Source organism: Vigna umbellata, chromosome 7 (genome assembly GCF_029865625.1).
Source record: "Vigna umbellata cultivar VRB3 chromosome 7, Vumbellata_1.0, whole genome shotgun sequence".
Classification (NCBI taxonomy): domain Eukaryota; kingdom Viridiplantae; phylum Streptophyta; class Magnoliopsida; order Fabales; family Fabaceae; genus Vigna; species Vigna umbellata.
The window spans coordinates 22184598-22203648 of NC_142171.1; the positions used below are offsets into that span (position 1 = coordinate 22184598).

Genomic DNA, 19051 nt, shown 5'->3' on the forward strand with positions numbered 1-19051 from the left:
ATAAGTGAGGAGATTGGAAATGCAAGAAGGTAAATAAACTGAACAGAACAGACAACATGATAGCAGTAAATTAAACATTCCTAAAGCCAAAGCTAATTTAAATGCATTAGAGAGATAAGAAAAAGGAATCCGAAACTATTAAAATGCAATGATGAGCTAAAAAGAATTAAATGCACATTGGAATAAAACTTGGAAATTTCACGGTGGTTGGAAATGAAAAATCATAACTTAGCTAACAAAACTTGAAATGCACATTGCAGCAGTTTTGAATGAATATCATCACAATAAAGCAATATTCTAATATATATAATATGAAAACCCAAAACCCCTTGAAACTCTCCTTTCTCTGGACATTGCAGCCATGTGGATTCCCATTAAAACACCAAAATCAATCCCGTCTCCTCCTTGTGCTTCTTCCAGCCGTGCCTTTCTCTTTTTCCGTGATCAACTTTCTTCAAAGCAAAATGAATGTTGTGTGCATCTCAAACCTCCACGTGCACACCACGCAGCTCCTGGAATCGGCTACTTTCTTTTTTTCTCCAAAGCTTCACACGTCCAGCTCACATTCCCCTTGTGCGTGTCAAAAAAAAACATCACGCATGTGCCTTCTCTCCTTCCAGCCATCCACGTGCATTCTCAAATCAGCACTTTTTTTTCATTCATCACCAGCCTCAGCATCCGTGTGCCAGTCACTGCCCTCACTCCTCTTCCAGCTCAACCGTAAAAGAAGAATTTCAAGAAGAAAAACTCAGCAAAAACGTGTGCAAGTGGCAACCCAGAGAACCATTCAAAGTTACATTTTTCTTTCCTCCAATATCCAACAACCGAGAGACTAAAAAAAACAAAAATCGTAACCCTGCAAGAGGCGGCTGCTCCTTAAGTGTGCCCTCCCATTCTCCGTGCAGCTCTCTTACATCATTCTAAAAACCTCCTTTTAGAGTAGCGGCTGGTTGCCCCCCAAAACCGAGACACGTCCTCAACACTGCTGGAGCCCTTGCTTTTGTCCACTCCGTGAAGCCCCTGGACCCTGTGTCCTTGGATGTGCGTGATTTGCTGGATGCAACACCTTGCTTTAGTCCAAGCACCTCCTCAAGCTTCTGCTGGAACGCCCCTGCTGGACGTATTTCTTTGCTGGACACCACCCCTACAGTTCCGTGTGCTTGCTGTCCAGCTACAGCCCCCACTGCTGGAACGTGTGAAGGCCTCTTCTCTAGAAGAATTGAATGGCCCAAACCGTGACACCACCTGCTCCTATGCTGCTTCATGGGCCCTAGGCCGTGTGCTTTTAATTTTGTAGCAAAACCATGAGGGCCCCTCCAATAAGCACACACCGAGAGTTGCTTCTCATCTCCAATTGAAAAGTCAAAAGTTTATGTGTAGAGTGGAAAGCACCGAGAATTAAAATCTGCACCTCTTTTCCATTATGTGGGCCGTGACATATGTGGCATGTGGCTGCTTTAAAATGAAGAAACATTTTAGGACGCGTGGCTGCTCACCGTGTGCACCTCTCCAACGAATCCAGCTTCTCAATGTGCACCCCCCAATTTAAATCCACACCTCTCTTTCATTTTATTTTAAAATATATTTGATGTGGCATCTTTCTTTTGACCTCCAAATGTTCCAAAATTTATCCAACAATTTCCCTACAATTAATAATGCAAATAATTAGCTCAAATAATTCAAATTAATTAAAATTTGAATTTCCGATCAAATTAAACACAATTAAGAAAAATGGGAAAATACTGGACATTTTAGCACAATTCCCTGATTAAATTCGGTACAATAAGCTAAGTGAAATTGAGAAAATATTGACTCATCAATCTCACAATCACAATCATAACATCATGCATTTGTTCACAAAGCTTGTGAATCACCTGTATAAGCATTTTATGTGCACATCTCAACATCAATCAATCTCAAAGCATCATCAAGCATTACTTATCAAACAATCACAGTCATAAGCAAACCATCATAACAAACCAAGTTTCCAATTGAGTACATCAACCCTAATCTAAAAACAAAAGTAAATAAGTTCAGAACACTAAACCAAACAAAAGCATAAGTCCTGCTCTAGTTATGATAGCATTCATCAGTAAATGCTAACTCAACTCCTCCTCAATCTGAGTTGTCCTCTGTATCCTCCTTCTTCTTGGATCTTATAGTCTTGATTCTTTTTGCCCGATGAGGAAGCCATCCTTGCATCAAACATAATTCACAAAACCAAAAGATACATTGTTAAGCATTAGTAAACCACAATGAAGAAATCAGCCCCTTCAATGATGCTCTCTCCCAACCCCAAACTTAGATAGAAAACTAGTGAGAAAGTGAGTGAAAGAGAGATTTTCTCAAGAGGGGAGAGGGAAAAGATGTGGAGAACCTTTGAAAAGGTATGTAGGAGTGTGTGTGCAGAGAAGAGCCTGAAAATAGAAGCTTATGTGCAGCTTAGGGTATAAAAATACCCTAATGGGCTCGGGTCCCGCTAAGGGGCAACCAAAGCCCAATCTGCGAGAGTACCGCTCAGCGGTAAGTTGCCGCTCAGAGGCACTTTCGTGATGTGCCCTTCTCCTTCTTTGCTTAACGTAGGTGCCTCCTAAACATGCCCCTCACTGGTTTCCTACAATTCAATTCTCAGATTACTTATGCACAACCCTATTATACTACTGCAATGAAACAAACAAAAACAATCAATCAACTGGGTTGCCTCCCACGTAGCGCTTGTTTAACGTCACGAGCCTGACCCAAAATCCACCAATACCCATCAGTAGGTGTTACAATCTTACCAACACCAATCAGTAGGTGTTACAAACTTACCAACACCCATCAGTAGGTGCAAAATTTTCTCCCCAACACTCATCAGTAGGTGATACAAACTTAGCATCCTTCAGTAGATGTTATATCCAACAAAATATTTACAAAATAATGTCCACAGATTAAAAATTACAAAATCAAAATAAATTCAAAAATTCTTAAATCACTGGGTTGCCTCCCAGTAAGCGCTCTTTTAACGTCATTAGCTTGACCCAGTAAAGTTCAAATTCCTTCTTTTTCTTCTTTCTACTGAACTTCTTCAGAAATTTGATCAAACCAGGAACCTGTTGCAGTGTCTCAATCATAGGAACTTTAATCTCCAATTTCTTGAAGATTTCCATAAAGCACTTAAATTTCTTTTCCTTCCTATGATTCTTCTTTAGATGAGGATGGGATTTTTCATATGATTCCTTCTTCTTTCCTCTCATCTTCTTTTTCTTATGCTTCCTCTCCCCAAATTTTCTCTTTTTCTTTTCTCTTATTTTTTTCTTCCCTTCTCTTTTTCTTCTCAACTTCTTTATTTTCACACAAATTTTCTTCCTCTCTTCTCTCTCAACCACTTCTTTTTCTTTTTCATCATCTTTATCTTTCTCACTCAACTCTTCTTTTTCTTCTCTCTCTATCTTTTCCTCATCTCTCTCTATTTTTTTCTCAGCAAAAATCTTGTCACTTTCAGTGACAATGGCTTGACCTTCCTCCTTAAGGTTAACTTCAGTATTAACCTTAACATTTAATTTTTGACTAATGAAACGAAGGTGCATCTCCATCCTTTTACATGATTCTTCAATGCTTTTCTGAATAGAGTCAGAATTTTTAAAAAATCGTTGAAGGGTGTCATCCAAATTTACTGATAGAGAGGGTTGTTGCTGCCATTGTTGTGGTGGCGGCCTATTGGGAGTAATTCCCCGGATCTAGACTTCCCCGTACATTGATTCCCCAACAAACATACAAGGTTTAGTTCACCATATTCATGGTGAACCTAGATGAACAATAATGAAAGAATGAAAGATAAAACCCTAGAAAGGTGAAAAAGTAGCCTGAGCATCCAAGATCCTCCTTCAAAGGGGTGGAAGAGAGAGTGTTTGCTTCGTTTCTGCCAAAGATACAAACCCTAGGACCTCCTAAAGCTTATACTATTCTAAAATTATAGAGAATCTAGGCCCAAGCCCATAAGTGTGCCGCTCAGCGGTAAAGTACCGCTCAACGGTAAGTGCGTGAGTTGGTTTCTTCCCCTCAGCGGCCATTTTGCCCCTCAGCGGATCTCCCGTGAACTCCTGAGTGTTGCTCAGCGGTAAACTACTGCTGAGCGGCAGTTGTGGCTTCTCCTTTTGCACTTTTTGGTGTCTTTTCTGATTCCATCTCTCTCCTTCTTCACTTCTTTCACTAAATTCACCTTAAAACCTTCACAAAAACACTGAAATCAAGCATAAACCTGTCCAGCTCTCTTATTTCTCAAAATATGAATAAAAGCATGATTTCAAGCTAGTTTCTAAGTATAAAGGTCACTACAAGAAATAATGGAATTACATACGGAACATTATATACGGATTTAAATTCGTATATAAATCAGGTATTATATACGGAAATTATATACGGATATTATATATGAATTTTTATATACAGAAAAATCCGTATATAATTTCTTTACATAAATTGGCACGTGGTGGTGGGAAAAATACCTAAGGATATATCCCTATGTAATTTCCATGAACCGTATGTAAGTAGAATGCATTATATTATATACGGATTTCAACAATAATTTTTTTAAAAAAAATATTTTGAATTAATTAGAAGCTGAAAAATATCATTCTCTTGAACTGTGAAGCTTTGCTGTCTGTGTCGAACCCTCGAGCCATCTTTGTCTCTCTCTCAAACCCTCGAGTCCTTTCTCTCTCGAGCCGTCTTCGCTTTCACCATCCCTCTCTCGAGCCGTCTTCGCTCTCCCTGTCCCTCTCTCCAACCCTCTTCATTGTCGCTATCCGTCGTGCTCTGCTTCTGTCTCCTCTCTCTGTATTGAGCTGTCTGTCGTGTTCTGGCGTTCACCAAGCAATTTTGTTGTTCGGTCGGGTGCCGTAGTTGAACGTTGAAGGAGTATCTCCATCTTGTAAGTAAACCCTAATCCTAATGCTTAGTATTCGATGAAATCGTTAACTGGTGAAAATCGAAAGCCCTAATATTGTATTTTTTTTGTTTTATTTGACACGTTTGTGGTTGGTCTCGCAAGCTGTGGTTGGAGTGTTAGGAAACATCAATTGAGGCTAGTGTTTGGCGGTTTAAGAAGATTGTTAGTGGTATGCAGGACTGAGACATACCATTTAGAGTTGCGAAGGCCCTTAGTGAAGGAACCAAAGGTGAGTGAGTTCCTTTCCCTCGTAAAAGGATGTCCCAAGTAGGTCCAAACCCAATATCTCAAACACTACCGTGGTCATAGAGATCATCTTTGATCATGCCCATAATCATTTATTCCATCTTTTGCTCAGGGGAACCATTCAATTATTATTGGATTCTTATGTTGAGATAATTTCTTAATGGCATTAGATTAAGTACATGATGAATGGATTTTCACCTATACCTGGGAAATGTCTTGTGGTCGTTGATGAATATTTTTCATTTTTCTTTGTAATGGAGGTTTTCAACTAACTAAATTTAACAAACCCATGTTTTAGCTAATGTTCCCACAACATCATTCACTTATTACGTACCCATTTTGTAAAAATATAGCACCAATCTTGAAATGAAAACTTGAAACCAATCTCTTTCTTTATTCTCGGTGAGGTATGAAACCTGAATCCATACTTTGGTGCATTTTTAGGACATTGAGTGAACATTCAGAGGCGTGTTAAGGTATGTTTACGCAATCTTTAAGGACTATAACATATAATTTATATTATTAATTATATATATGTTTGATATGGTTTTCTCTGGTTGGATTTGTGTGATATAGGACTGCAAAGTATTTGAAGGGTAAGATAAGTGGAGGAAGCTTTTGGGATTGAAAAAGGAAAGCACCACAAAAGGGTAAGTAGTTATTATGTTTTGTTTAATGAGGAAATAGCTATTGTATATAGTTTAATGGTTTTGATGTGATTACCATATACATTGTTAATTGAGAAGCCATAAGTTGCTTTGGGTAATTATAGCTTGATCAAAGAAAGGAAGCTCAAGCTCTTCCTCATCTTTGTTAATTTGTACTATCAAGGAATTACTTCATTGACAAGACGGAAAGATAATATTCCGTTGAACTCTAAAATGGCAAATTATTGAATTTGTTTTTGTTTAGGAATTTGTCGATGCCCACACTGGCCACCTGCAAGCAGGGTTTAGCTCTGCAACTCCTTTCTCTGCATCATCAAAAAACATCCTTGTCCTCTTTATCTGTCCCTTCATGAATTTACTAGGTTTATCTATAACTTTACCCAGGAAAATGTCATCATCTAAAAGCCTAGCTGTTGCCAATTCATCTTGTGGCAGATATAGTCTTCCTCTTGTGGCACTGCAATCATAAAAAGCTACACCAAATTACAGAGAACATAGTTTCAATCCTTTTGTGTTTTTATTTAATCTATTCTGTAACCTTGAATTTTTTTGTTTACTTTACGATATCAAGAATATATTCCCTGCCCTTAATTTTTCTTCCCGTGGTTATATGGAGTAATGTTAAAAGGTTTGTGTTGAGACTAGATAGCCTCTTTTCTCTATTCAAGAGTTTACTCATTCCAAAATCTACTTTGCTGAAAGTTGGCATACTAGAAAAGATAAAGAGTAAGAATCATTGCTTCTTAGACAGTATCAATAAACTTATTACTACATATTTTCCCTAGCTATGGCAGCTATTAAAGGATGGTTTTGGGAGAAACTGGATGTCAACAATGCTTTCCTTCATGGAGAGCTTCATGAGGAGGTTTACATTGTCCCTCCTCCTAGTTTACTTCCCCTTTGTTGACAATGGCATAGTACCTTATCTGCTACTCTTCTTTCTCTTAATTACGAATAATGTTCTGCAGATCAAGCTTTGTTTGTCAAATCTGCTTCTACTTCTTTTACTGCATTATTTGTTTAGGTGGATGATATTGTTTTAATTAGCAATGATATGGCAGAAATTAATCATCTTAAGCACATCTTAGATACCAAATTTAATATCAAAGACCTAGGATCTTTAAGGTACTTTCTCGGTCTTGAAATTGCAAGGTCCAAATCTGGAATTCACATGAATCAGAGAAAATATATTCTTGAACTTCTCGATGACAGTGGTTTGATTGGTTCTAAACCTACTAACACTCCTTCTGATTCTTCTATTAAACTTCAAGCAAATCATGGACAACTTTTATCTAATGCTGCTGGTTACTGGCAGTTAGTTGGCAAACTTTTGCATTTCACCATTATCAAGCAAGATATTGATTATGTGTACAACAACTCAGCCAATTTCTATGCAAACCTCTTGATACTTATTACAATGTTGCTCAAAGAATCTTTCATTACCTCAATGGATCCCCTGCTCATGGCTTGTTCTTCTTTGCTTCATCAGACCTTAGACTCTCGGCCTTTGCCAATTCAGATGAGATTGCTATTTGGATACTAGAAAGTCTATCATTGGCTTTTGAGTTTTTGTTGACTCTTCATTGATCTCTTGAAAATCAAAGAAGCAGACTACTGTTTCCTGTTCTTCCTCTGCAATTGAATACAGAGCTTTGGCCATGTTATTCTCGACAAAATTCAACAAGGCTTAATTTACCTACTTCTTATTTTTACCTAAGCCTAGCTTGCTGACGCTTTCACTAAACCTATTCATCACACCTTTTTTGACATTTTTGTTACCAAGTTGGGAATTTGTGAACTTCACTGCCCAACTTGACGGGGATTATTACTAGATATTTCCCTTTTAGTTTCTGTTTTTCTAATAGTTGACATAAGCAGTTATAGTTTATTTTTTTTGTTTTTTTTTCTGTTGGTTTTGTAACAGCTATTCAGTTATACAAAGTTTTATATAATCTCTATTTTTCTTTATGTAAGATACTTTTTTCTCAATTTGAATACAATGAGAATTCTTGCAAAATGTGAGAACTAAGAGAACTGTTGTGTCTGCAACCTCTATATAATATAACAACTCAACAATAATGTCTAAGAGTTATAAGAAACAATATGAATGTTGAAGTATATATATATATATATATATATATATATATATATATATATATATATATATATATATATATATATATATATATATATATATATATATATATATATGTTGTGGTTTTCGTAGAATAGGATTGGGGTTGTTTGAATGGGGTTTACAGTACAGGCAAGAGGGTATAAACCTTTCACTTTGCATGGTCATTTTAATATTTGGAAGAGTTTAATGGTTGTACAGAGAATAATATTATATTTAGGTTAATATTAATATAGTATGGATATATATATGTATAAGAGAAAGGGAGTTACGTAACTTAATATTAATATAATATGTTATATTAGGTTTTGGTATGCATCAGCGAAAGAAGAAAATATAAGGGAGGTGGGTTTTGGCTTTTGTAAAATGAAAGAAAAGAAAATTTAAAATAAAAGGGAGGGTTGCTTAGAATTACGTAACAAAAGCTATCAAAGAACGTATATATATAAGTATATTATATTTATTATATTATATTAAGTGTTACGTGTTTTTATAATATTATTTTAGGTGTTAAGTAAAAGAAAAGAAGAAAGAGAAATACGTCGAGGAGCTTTTAGCATATGCTTAGTATTTTAGTGGAATGAAAGGTGTGGATCCCTTGTTGAGAATGTAGGAAAAGTAACATAGGAAGAATTGGTATGAGAAAAAAGATATCACAGAGTGATTCTTGAATTGGTTGTGATGATGTTAATCAGATGAATGATTAGTTAGTATATATATATATATATATATATATATATATATATATACGTACGATTGAGGAGGAGCATAGAGAGGTGAACAATTGAGGGAGTTGTTTGGCATTGAAAAGAAAGTAAAATGATTTTTTTAATGCATTGATTGGACAATGCATTAATTCTCTCCCGTAGCGATGGTGCAGCAAAGTAGCTAGGAAGCAACTTCATTGGTTTATTGGAGCAATTTAACTCTCATTTTGGTCACATTAGAATTAAAAAATATAATAGAAAATAAAAAGCAGGGAAGGGGAAGGGATGTCTGTAAAACCTGTTACATTTTAATTAATTTGACTTGCCAATTTAAGAATTTTATTCTGCTTTATTTTTTTGATATATTCTTTATTTTAGACTTTGATTAGATCATACTAAACATGTTAGCTATTAAGATCATGCATTTAGGCATTACTAAACATTCAGACCCATTTGATGTTAACACTAGTTTTGACTAGTTTGCTCTCAAATTTGGTATCACCACTGATTTTACATTTCTCTTATTCCAGTACTGTTTTGATCATTTTATTATCTTTCGTTAATGATGTCTGAACCTCGAAGTACCCAATTCCATGCATTTTACATGTTTTGACTCATTAAGCACATTTTAGCCTACCTAGACTTAAGAATTTTGTAGTTGACTGCCCCTCTATTACTTTATTATAAATTGATATGTGATGTTCTTTCTTTTGTAGTTGCACTCGGTACCTGCAATCCAGTATAGAACAAGCTTATTTTGACAATCAACCAAAGCTCCTAGTAAGACCTAAACCTTCAAATAATTGTCCTTTTGCAAATGTATGCTTATGCAACTGTATGTAACATATTAGGAGGGTTATTTACTTCTTTAAATGTTGATTTTTTAATTAAAATTATTTAGCTAAACAATTAAACACATCAAGCATTGGCTAATTTAGGTTATTCTTTAGGAAGCCATTTGATAGGGTACGTGTCATAATATAGAGATGTATATTAAGCATTGGCTAATTGTTTTGTAATCGATTTATGTACAGAACATGAATCGTTCTCCACCAAATCGTGCATGGATGTACGATAGGTGTCATAGAGGAAGAGGTGCTTTGAAAGAGTCTTTTGTATCAGGTGTTGAAGAGTTTATAAGTAAAGCCATTGAACAAGAACGTTATCGTAGAGATGGGGGTCTTCGATGTCCATGTTTAAAGTGCGATTGTACAAAGATTCTGCACGAAAGAGTTGTGAAGGTTCACCTTTACAAGAACGGTTTCAAGCCTAATTATTTCATTTGGGAGGATCATGGGGAAAGATTGCCAGAAGATGATGTACACAATCATCAAAGTTGGATGGCTGTAGAGACGGAATGTGGTCAAATTAACCAATTTCAAACAATGGAAGACATGGTGCATGATGCTCTTAGGCAAAATGAGTCGTGCCAAGCATCTACTTCTAATAACATTGAAGAGGCTCCGAATGAAGAAACACAAAGGTTTTTTAATTTTTTGTTGGATGCAAACCAGCCGTTGTATGGAGGAGCATCAGACTCGAAATTATCAATGTGTGTCAGACTATTAGCTTGCAAGTCAAATTGGAATATTCCTAACCAATGCATAGATTTTATTGCAAAAATGGTTATGGATGCAACACCCATCAAATCAGGTTTGCCTAAAACATACTACGATGCAAAAAAGTGTGTATCAAAGTTGTGATTACAATCGTAGAGGATTGATTGTTGCGTGGATGGTTGCATGCTCTTCTATGATAATGAATATGGTAAGAATGATGGCGCGTTGCTTGAATGCAAATTTTGTGGAAAGCCAAGATATCAACCACGTAACACGGGAGCAACTACTAGCAAACAAGTTCCTATGAAATCAATGTTCTATTTGCCATTAATTCCCAGACTACAAAGAATGTATGCCTCAACACAAACTGCAGGACAAATGACATGGCACTATCAGAACATGTCGACGAATGGTGTTTTGCGTCATCCATGCGATAGAGAGGCTTGGAAGCACTTTGATAGAGTATATCCTGACTTTGGTATCAAGCCACGCAATGTTCGACTCGGTTTATGCTCTGACGGTTTTAACCCATATGTACAGGCATCAAATATACCATATTCATGTTGGCCAGTTATTGTCACTCCTTATAATCTTCCTCCAGAAATGTGCATGTCTAAACCTTACATGTTCTTAACATGTCTCATTCCCGGGCCATTCAATCCAAAGGTTGGCATAGATGTGTACTTAGAGCCCTTGATAGACGAATTGAAGAAGCTGTGGACGGGTGTGATAACATATGATATTTCAAGGAAACAAAACTTTATTTTGAGGGCCATGCTAATGTGGACAATTAATGATTTTCCTGCTTATGGTATGTTGTCCGGATGAAGCACTCATGGTAAACTGGCATGCCCACATTGCATGGAGCATACAAAGGCTTTTAGATTATATCATGGGGCAAAAAATTCATGGTTTGACTCTCATCGGAGGTTTTTACCGAAAGACCATGCTTTTAGGAGGAATAGGAATGCTTTCAAGAAGGGGGAAGTGGAGATGGATGACGCACCACCATATCTTACAGGACCAGAAGTTTGGAATAGAATCAATGGTTATCCTAAAATAACTGAAAATGGTGCACCAAGAATTGATGGATACGGTGAGTGGCATAATTGGACGAAAAAAAGCATCTTTTGGGATCTACCCTATTAGAAGGATAATTTGTTAAGGCATAATCTTGACTTCATGCACATTGAAAAAAATTTCTTTGACAACATCTTTAATACTGTGATGAATGTTGCGGGGAAGACAAAAGACAATGACAAGGCCTGAATGAATATAGGTTTGTACTGTAGACGAAAAGATTTGGAGCTAAAAAGTCATAGCAATGGAAACATGTATAAGCCAAAAGCAAATTATACACTATCAACAGACCAAATAAAACAAGTCTGTCATTGGGTAAAAGGTCTTAGGATGCCTGATGGATATTCTTCTAACTTGTCAAGGTGTGTTGATGTGAATAGGGGAAAGCTCATTGGGATGAAAAGTCATGACTGCCATGTGTTTATGGAATGCTTACTTCCTATAGCGTTTAGTTCTTTACCGTCTCATGTTCTGAATCCCATTACAGAGATAAGTCATTTCTTTAGAGATTTGTGTTCTACAACATTGAACAAGGATGACCTGGCGAAGATGGAAGAAAACATTCCAATCATTCTGTGCAAGATGGAGAGAATATTTCCTCCCTCATTCTTTGATTCTATGGAACATCTCCCTATCCATCTTCCATATGAGGCACGACTTGGTGGACCAGTCCACTATAGGTGGATGTACCCATTTGAAAGGTACCCATATGACATGTTATTGTTCAATTTACCAGGCATAATTCAAAAACCCTAACACATCAATTTCAAATTTGTAGGTTCATGGGATATGCTAAGCGTTCAGTAAAGAATAAGGCTAGGGTTGAAGGATCTATTTGCGCATCATACTTGCACAGAGAAACAACTCATTTTTGTTCCCACTATTTCAAAAACTTCATGTTAACACCACAAAGCAGTAGAAATGAAGTAGACATTGAAATAGAAAACTTTACGACAACATTATCAGTGTTTCACCAACCTGGCCGTCCTTCTGGAAGGGAATCAACACAATGGTTAAGTGATGAAGAATTGAGATCAGCTCATGTTCATGTATTGATCAATTGCAATGAAGTTGAACCTTACCTTCAGTAAGCCTCCAAAATAAATTATATTTCCCAATTCTTTCATTTGATATAATTAATTTTCTTTGATCTAATCTGGACGTACATGTCGACAGCTCATTCTTACATGTCTATCAACTATCTGAGTCAAACAGTTCGACATACGTACATGCTAATTTCCCATTGTGGTTCAGGCAAAAAGTACGACTTCCTATCATTCATACACATTCATTTCTTCCTTAATTTTTTAAGATTACATTGTTGAATAGTTTCATATCGTGAATGGTTGTAGGTTCATAACGATCCTTTAAGTGTGAGAAACCAACATCTTAGAGATTTATCACTTGGTCCTTTAAGGTGTGTAAAGGAATGGCACACCTTCTTTGCTGATGGATACAAATTTCATACCCATGCATGGAGTCAGGGCAAGAGGACAATAAATAGTGGGGTTCATGTTAAAGGGCTAATAGAAGGAGGTCAAGATGATTTTTATGGTGTCATTAAACACATCTATGAGTTGGAATACAATTCAACAACCACTGAAAAGAAAATTGTATTATTTTATTGTGATTGGTTTGATCCATCGAGAGTAGGTACAAGGGTGGATTCAAAGTATGGCATTGTGGATATTCGAATGGATAAAAGATATGTGTTGTTTGATCCTTTTATCATTGCACATAATGTACAACAAGTGTATTATGTACCATATCCTACATCACACACGGACAAACGAGGTTGGTGTGTTGCGATAAAAACGAAGCCTAGAGGTCGCATTGATTCTAATGATGTAGAAGCCGATGTGCCATACCAAGTGGAGGAAATGTCACATGTTAATGACATCATTGAAGTTGAAGAAGTAGTCCAATTACAAGATGTAGAAGCTGGTCTTGAAGAAGTTGACCCTAACAATATTTCATCATTTCAAGGGCAAATAGATGAAGATACAACGGAATCAGAAGAATACAATGCAGAAGGACAGGGTGAAGATGACAATGAAGATGAATTTCATAGTTCTAGCACTGAATAGAGTTAGGGTGTATTGCTCCTTATTTTTGTCGCTTTATTATAATGTTGTCCACAATCTTAAGACTTATCAATGTAACTCTTTTGTTAAACATTTACTAATAGAGTTTTATTGGAAAGTGATGAGTCGTTATTTCTTGAATTATATTTAGTTTATTACACTTAAATAAACCAGGGAATTGTGTTTAATTGTTTGTTATTTCCCCTGTTTTCCGAATTCCGCTTAATTTGGTCGGAAATTTGTAATTGTGCTAATTTGGATTTTCTGAGTTGATTAAGTACATTTTTGAAATGCAGGAAAATTTCGGAAATACATTTTGGGACATCAGGAAGAATGCCAAATAAATTCAAGACTCTCCAGACAGACATTTTTGAATTAATTAAATTGTAATTCAGTAGTTTAGAATTTCTGTATCAACTTTTACATTTTGGGTCAATTTTTGGTAAACTAGTTTAGACTCAAAAATTAGAAGTTAATGACTTGGACCCTAGGGTTTTAGTGTGTGGACCCTACCCTAAAAAAGGGACACACGGCCTTAAAACAAAAGGCAGCCGCCACTTGACCGGGACACACTTTCTTTCATTTTTTTTCTGAACCTTAGTTTTTTCCGAAACGCTGTTGTTTTTGAGAATGAAGGAAGAACAAATATTCTCTTTTTCTTTGAGGATGAAACAGTGATTCATTGTGCCTTTGTTTTATTCTGCTACACTATGCACGTTATTTAGTTTTTTTGGCTTGGAGAAATGGTGATTTAACTAGAGCGGGGCGCTGATTCCAGTAGCTGCACGGAGAAGGAGCTGATTCCAATTCAGAAGAAGCTTGTGCAGGCTGCAGTGTTGAGCTGGAAGAATGAAGAGCAGCTTGTTACTCCTCTTTGCTGATTTATTCATGGAGCAAATGAAGCAAGCACGCGTGCTGCCACGTCCAGTAAAAGAAGCGCAAAGGTGAATTGGTCTAGCTCATGCGGTGCTGGAATTAACTTTCTTTGCTGGACAGGAGCGGATTCCATCTTGGAAGAGAGGATTGATTTCTATTGAAGTTTGATGCACGGCTGGAAGCATGAAGCGGTGATTCTCGGCACATGAGGAGCTGATTTGAAGAAAAACAATGGTGTGAACGGTGCTGGAATGAAGGGTAACAGCTGGAAGCATTAAAGGGTAGCAAATGATGATTTTTGGTGGAGAATAGCACGGAGATTAGGTGGGCGGTCCAGCAGCAATTTGGAAGTGAATGTTGGTTTATTGCAGCAGCTCACGGGATTTGATTCTTGGATAAGGAGAATGAGAGGAGCACGTTGTTATGAATAGGGAAGGTGCTGGAATGATCTTTTTGAGTTTCTCAATGAAATGAAAAAGATTCACTTTGCTTTTCAATTGAAAAATCGGTGCAGCATGTGTTACGGTTTGGTGAATGAACGGTGATAGTGTTGATTGATGGTGCAGAGGTATTTTGTAGCTGTAATGTGTAGGAAGTGGTCACGGCAATTGCTGAAAAGAATATCCATTTGCATAAAAAAAATAAGAAAAGGTGCCAAGGATTTCTGGAAGAAAACGTGGAGTTGGGTGTGTCTCGGTGTGCAGTGAAATCACGGTCTGGAAGCATTTATTTTTTTATTACCTTTGCTGGAAGAAGGAGCATGTTGATTGGCTGGAGTGGTGTTCACGTCCCATCATAGGGGTTCGGTCACATGGAAGCATTTATTCCACTTTGAAAAGGAATATTTAATCTTTTAGATGGAGAAAAGGGTGTGCATGGGGACAATTATCTAGAGGCAGTAGCGCCATTTAATTTGGAGAGAAGAATGAATTTGTTTTCTTCTGAAAGCACACACACATGAACAGTGGAAGAAACATTCCAGCAGGTTGTTTGTCAAGCGTATTCACGGGGGAAACTGCAGTAGGTGTCACGGCTTGGTGCAGCTGCCACGTGAAGCATTGCATTTTATTTCTCTGAGCATTTTTCATTTGATGGGAGTAGGTGTGTGTCACGGTCTATGGTAGAGAAAAATTTATTTTCTGTTACTTTGTTTGGTTAAAATATTTTATATCATGTTGAGTTGATTTTCTTCTTTTTGGTTGTGAATGCGTAGGATAAATGACAACATTGTGTATTTAATGTTTTAGTGTAACCGTTGCATGTTTACAGCTTGAATTGTGTTTGGGTATTTATCTGTTGTAATTTCCATTTTAATGTTTTTATTCATGTTCGGTTGTGTTTAATTCCCAGTTTTAATTTAGTTTATTTCCAATCCCAAGAACACTTTCAAACCCCCCCCCCCCACTACGTTTTTGATCTGAGACTGAACCACAATTTGGTCCTTGAGAGACGACCTAGGAGTCACTTCCTAGTCTATACTGCATTCTTTTATGCACAACTTTTGTTGGGAGGTGCGACCCTTCCATCAAAATGGCGCCGTTGCCGGGGACCAACGGTTCAGTTTTAGGTCTTTTGTGTTGATAATGTATTGTTTGTGTGTTGTGTTTTGTCTTGTATGTTTGAGTGTGTGTGATTTGTTTGTTTAGGTTGTTTTTTGTGTTCAAAATTTTTGTGATATCGTTTCATGATTTTAGGGTGTTGTGACTTAGTGCATGACTAGGGGAAATCCTGGGCCTATACCACCCTTTGATCCTGAGATTGATAGAACTTTTCATAGGTTAGCTAGGCATTCTAGAAATTTATCTTTAGAGTCTATTTTTGAGTCTGTTCCATTGGATACTGTGCATCCCACTGCTGAGTACTTTGTGCATACTGCATCTACTGCATCTGTTGCATCTGCACGTGATTCTGATTCTGATTCTGTTGTTTTTCACACTGAGAACAATATGGCACAACCTCCACCTCGCGAGAGGACTTTTAGGGAGATGGCTGCACCTGATTTCGATATCGAAAGCTTGTGCATCCAATATCCTGATGAGGACGTTCCATTTGTTCTCAAGACTGGACTGATCCATTTGTTGCCCAAGTTTCATCGTCTTGCAGGTGAGAGTCCTCATAAGCATTTGAAGGAATTCCACATTGTCTGTTCTAGTATGAAACCACATGATGTTCCTGAAGAGCACATCTTCTTGAAGGCATTTCCTCATTCATTGGAAAATGTTGCTAAGGATTGGTTGTATGGTTTGGCGCCTAGATCCGTCACCAGCTGGGATGATCTGAAGAGGCTGTTCTTAGATAAATTTTTTCCAGCAGCCCGGACCACAGCTATCAGAAAAGACATAACTGGGATTAGGCAGCTTGGTGGAGAGAACTTATATGAGTATTGGGAAAGATTCAAGACACTTTGTGCTAGCTGTCCCCACCATCAGATACCTGAGCATCTCCTTGTCCAGTATTTCTATGAGGGTTTGAACAACATGGACCGTGGTATGATTGATGCTGCCAGTGGTGGAGCTATTGGAGACACCACACCTGCTGAGGCCAGGCAATTGATTGAGAAGATGGCCTCCAACTCCCAGCAGTTTAGCACCAGGAATGATGCCATTGTGGTGAGGGGCGTACATGATGTTGTTGCCCAGTCTTTATCAGCTGTTGAAAGCAAGTTGGAAGGAAAGATTGACTCTCTTACGAAGTTGGTGACACAGTTGACTACCAACCAGAGATCTGCAGCTCCATCTGCATCTGTTGCACGGCTATGTGCTATTTGTCCTTCCAGTGACCACTATACAGATGCTTGTCCTTCTTTGCAGCACTCTGCTGCCTCTGATGCGCCTCAGGCTTATGCTACGAACATCTACAACAACAGGCAACAACAATAGCAAAATCATGACTTATCCAGCAACAGGTACAACCCAGGGTGGAGGAATCACCCCAATTTGAGATGGAACAATGCGCCACAACATCAACAGCAGGCACCACCTTTCCAGAATGCTGGAGCACCTAACAGATATGTGCCTCCACCAATGCAACAACACCAGAGGCAACAACAACAGGAGCAACAAGAGGCACCTGCCCAACCAGTTGCCCAACCTTCCACTTCGTCTGAACCTTCATTGGAAGAGTTAGTGAGACAGATGACTATGCAAAACCTGCAGTTTCAGCAGGAGACTAGAGCTTCCATACAGAGTCTCACTAACCAGATGGGTCAGATGGCTACTCAGATAAACCAGGCGCAGTCTCAGAATTCGGATAAGTTACCATCCCAGACTGTGCAGAACCCAAGGAATGTGAGTGCCATAACCCTTAGATCAGGGAAGCAGATTTTTATGCCTTCAGAGCCCGCTTCTACACCTACACCCATGCCCGCTACTTGTCCTAGAAAGAACGACCATGACAGTCCGAGCAAGGCATTTGAGGTGGGTGAATCTTCTTCTCCAGCCGGTGGTTCTTCTTCAAGTGGATCTTCTCCCTCTTCCACCACCACCGCTGCCGCACCTTCTCCATTGGTTGACCGACCTATCCCTCTACCATTCCCTTCACGGGCACTTCCTAGGAAAAAGATGGAAGATGTGGATAAGGAAATTCTGGAGACCTTCAGGAAGGTAGAGGTGAACATACCTCTACTTGATGCCATCAAGCAGATACCGAAGTGTGCCAAATTCTTGAAGGAGTTGTGCACACACAAGAGGAAGATGAAGGGAAATGAGAGGATTAGCATGGGAAGGAATGTATCTGCGCTTATTGTTAAGTCGGTCCCGCACATCCCTGAAAAGTGCAAGGACCCAGGTATATTTTGCATTCCTTGTGTGATTGGAAACAATAAATTTGAAAATGCCATGCTTGATTTGGGTGCTTCTGTTAATGTCATGCCTTTGTCTATATATGCATCTTTGTCTCTTGGTCCTTTGCAAACCACGGGTGTGGTCATTCAGTTGGCCAATAGGAGTGTTACCCACCCAGCAGGTTTCATAGAGGATGTCTTGGTTAGGGTTGGTGAATTGATTTTTCCTGCTGACTTTTATGTTTTGGAAATGGAGGAGGGATTCTCTCATGGATCCGCTCCCATTATCTTAGGCAGGCCATTCTTGAAAACTGCCCGAACTAAGATTGATGTGTATGCTGGAACTTTGTCTATGGAATTTGCTGATATTGTTGTTCATTTTAATATCCTTGATGCAATGAAATTTCCAGCTGAGGACCATTCTCTGTTTAGGATCGATGCATTGGATGACATTATTGATAAATATGTTGTTGATGATTTTGATTCTTTGCATAAGAAAGAGCATTCTTTTCTATCTTCTCTACATACATGCATTGAATCTGAATTTGAGAATGATGTTGATTTTGAAGAGAATTTTGATATCCATGATGTTGATGATGTTTTTGATATGGATGATGTTGATAATGAAATTGTCATGGATATGGATTTGGAGCTTGATGGGATAGGTGTTCCGCCTTTACCTGTGAATTCTTTGGAGTCAGAATGCACTAACCACTTTGTAGGAAGTACAAATGAATCTGACTTGCAGGCACCTACTCTTGAGTTGAAACAACTCCCAGATAACCTCAAGTACATGTACTTGGAGGATGATCAGAAGAAACCGGTGATCATTTCCACCTCCCTTGATTCTGTTCAAGAGGAGAAGTTGCTTGGTGTGCTGAGGAAGCACAAGAAGGCCATTGGTTGGAGTTTGGCTAACATACCTGGTATTAGCCCATCCACATGCATGCATAGAATTCTTTTGGAAGATGGGGCAAGGCCAGTGA

The 19051-nt window shown here is 38.1% G+C and overlaps 1 long non-coding RNA gene and 1 pseudogene across 2 annotated transcripts; both read left to right on the forward strand.

Annotated features, from left to right (window-relative positions):
* The first annotated feature begins 4611 nt into the window (after positions 1–4611).
* LOC148195420 (uncharacterized) lies at positions 4612–14099 on the forward strand. The gene is made up of 6 exons (XR_015781048.1): positions 4612–4912; positions 5033–5159; positions 5621–5652; positions 5753–5826; positions 9402–9465; positions 13705–14099. It is a non-coding gene; the product is annotated as an uncharacterized LOC148195420 (long non-coding RNA).
* LOC148195421 (uncharacterized) lies at positions 9491–12820 on the forward strand (annotated as a pseudogene). The gene is made up of 2 exons (XR_015781047.1): positions 9491–12025; positions 12103–12820. The product of XR_015781047.1 is annotated as an uncharacterized LOC148195421 (transcript).
* Positions 14100–19051: the final 4952 nt, after the last annotated feature.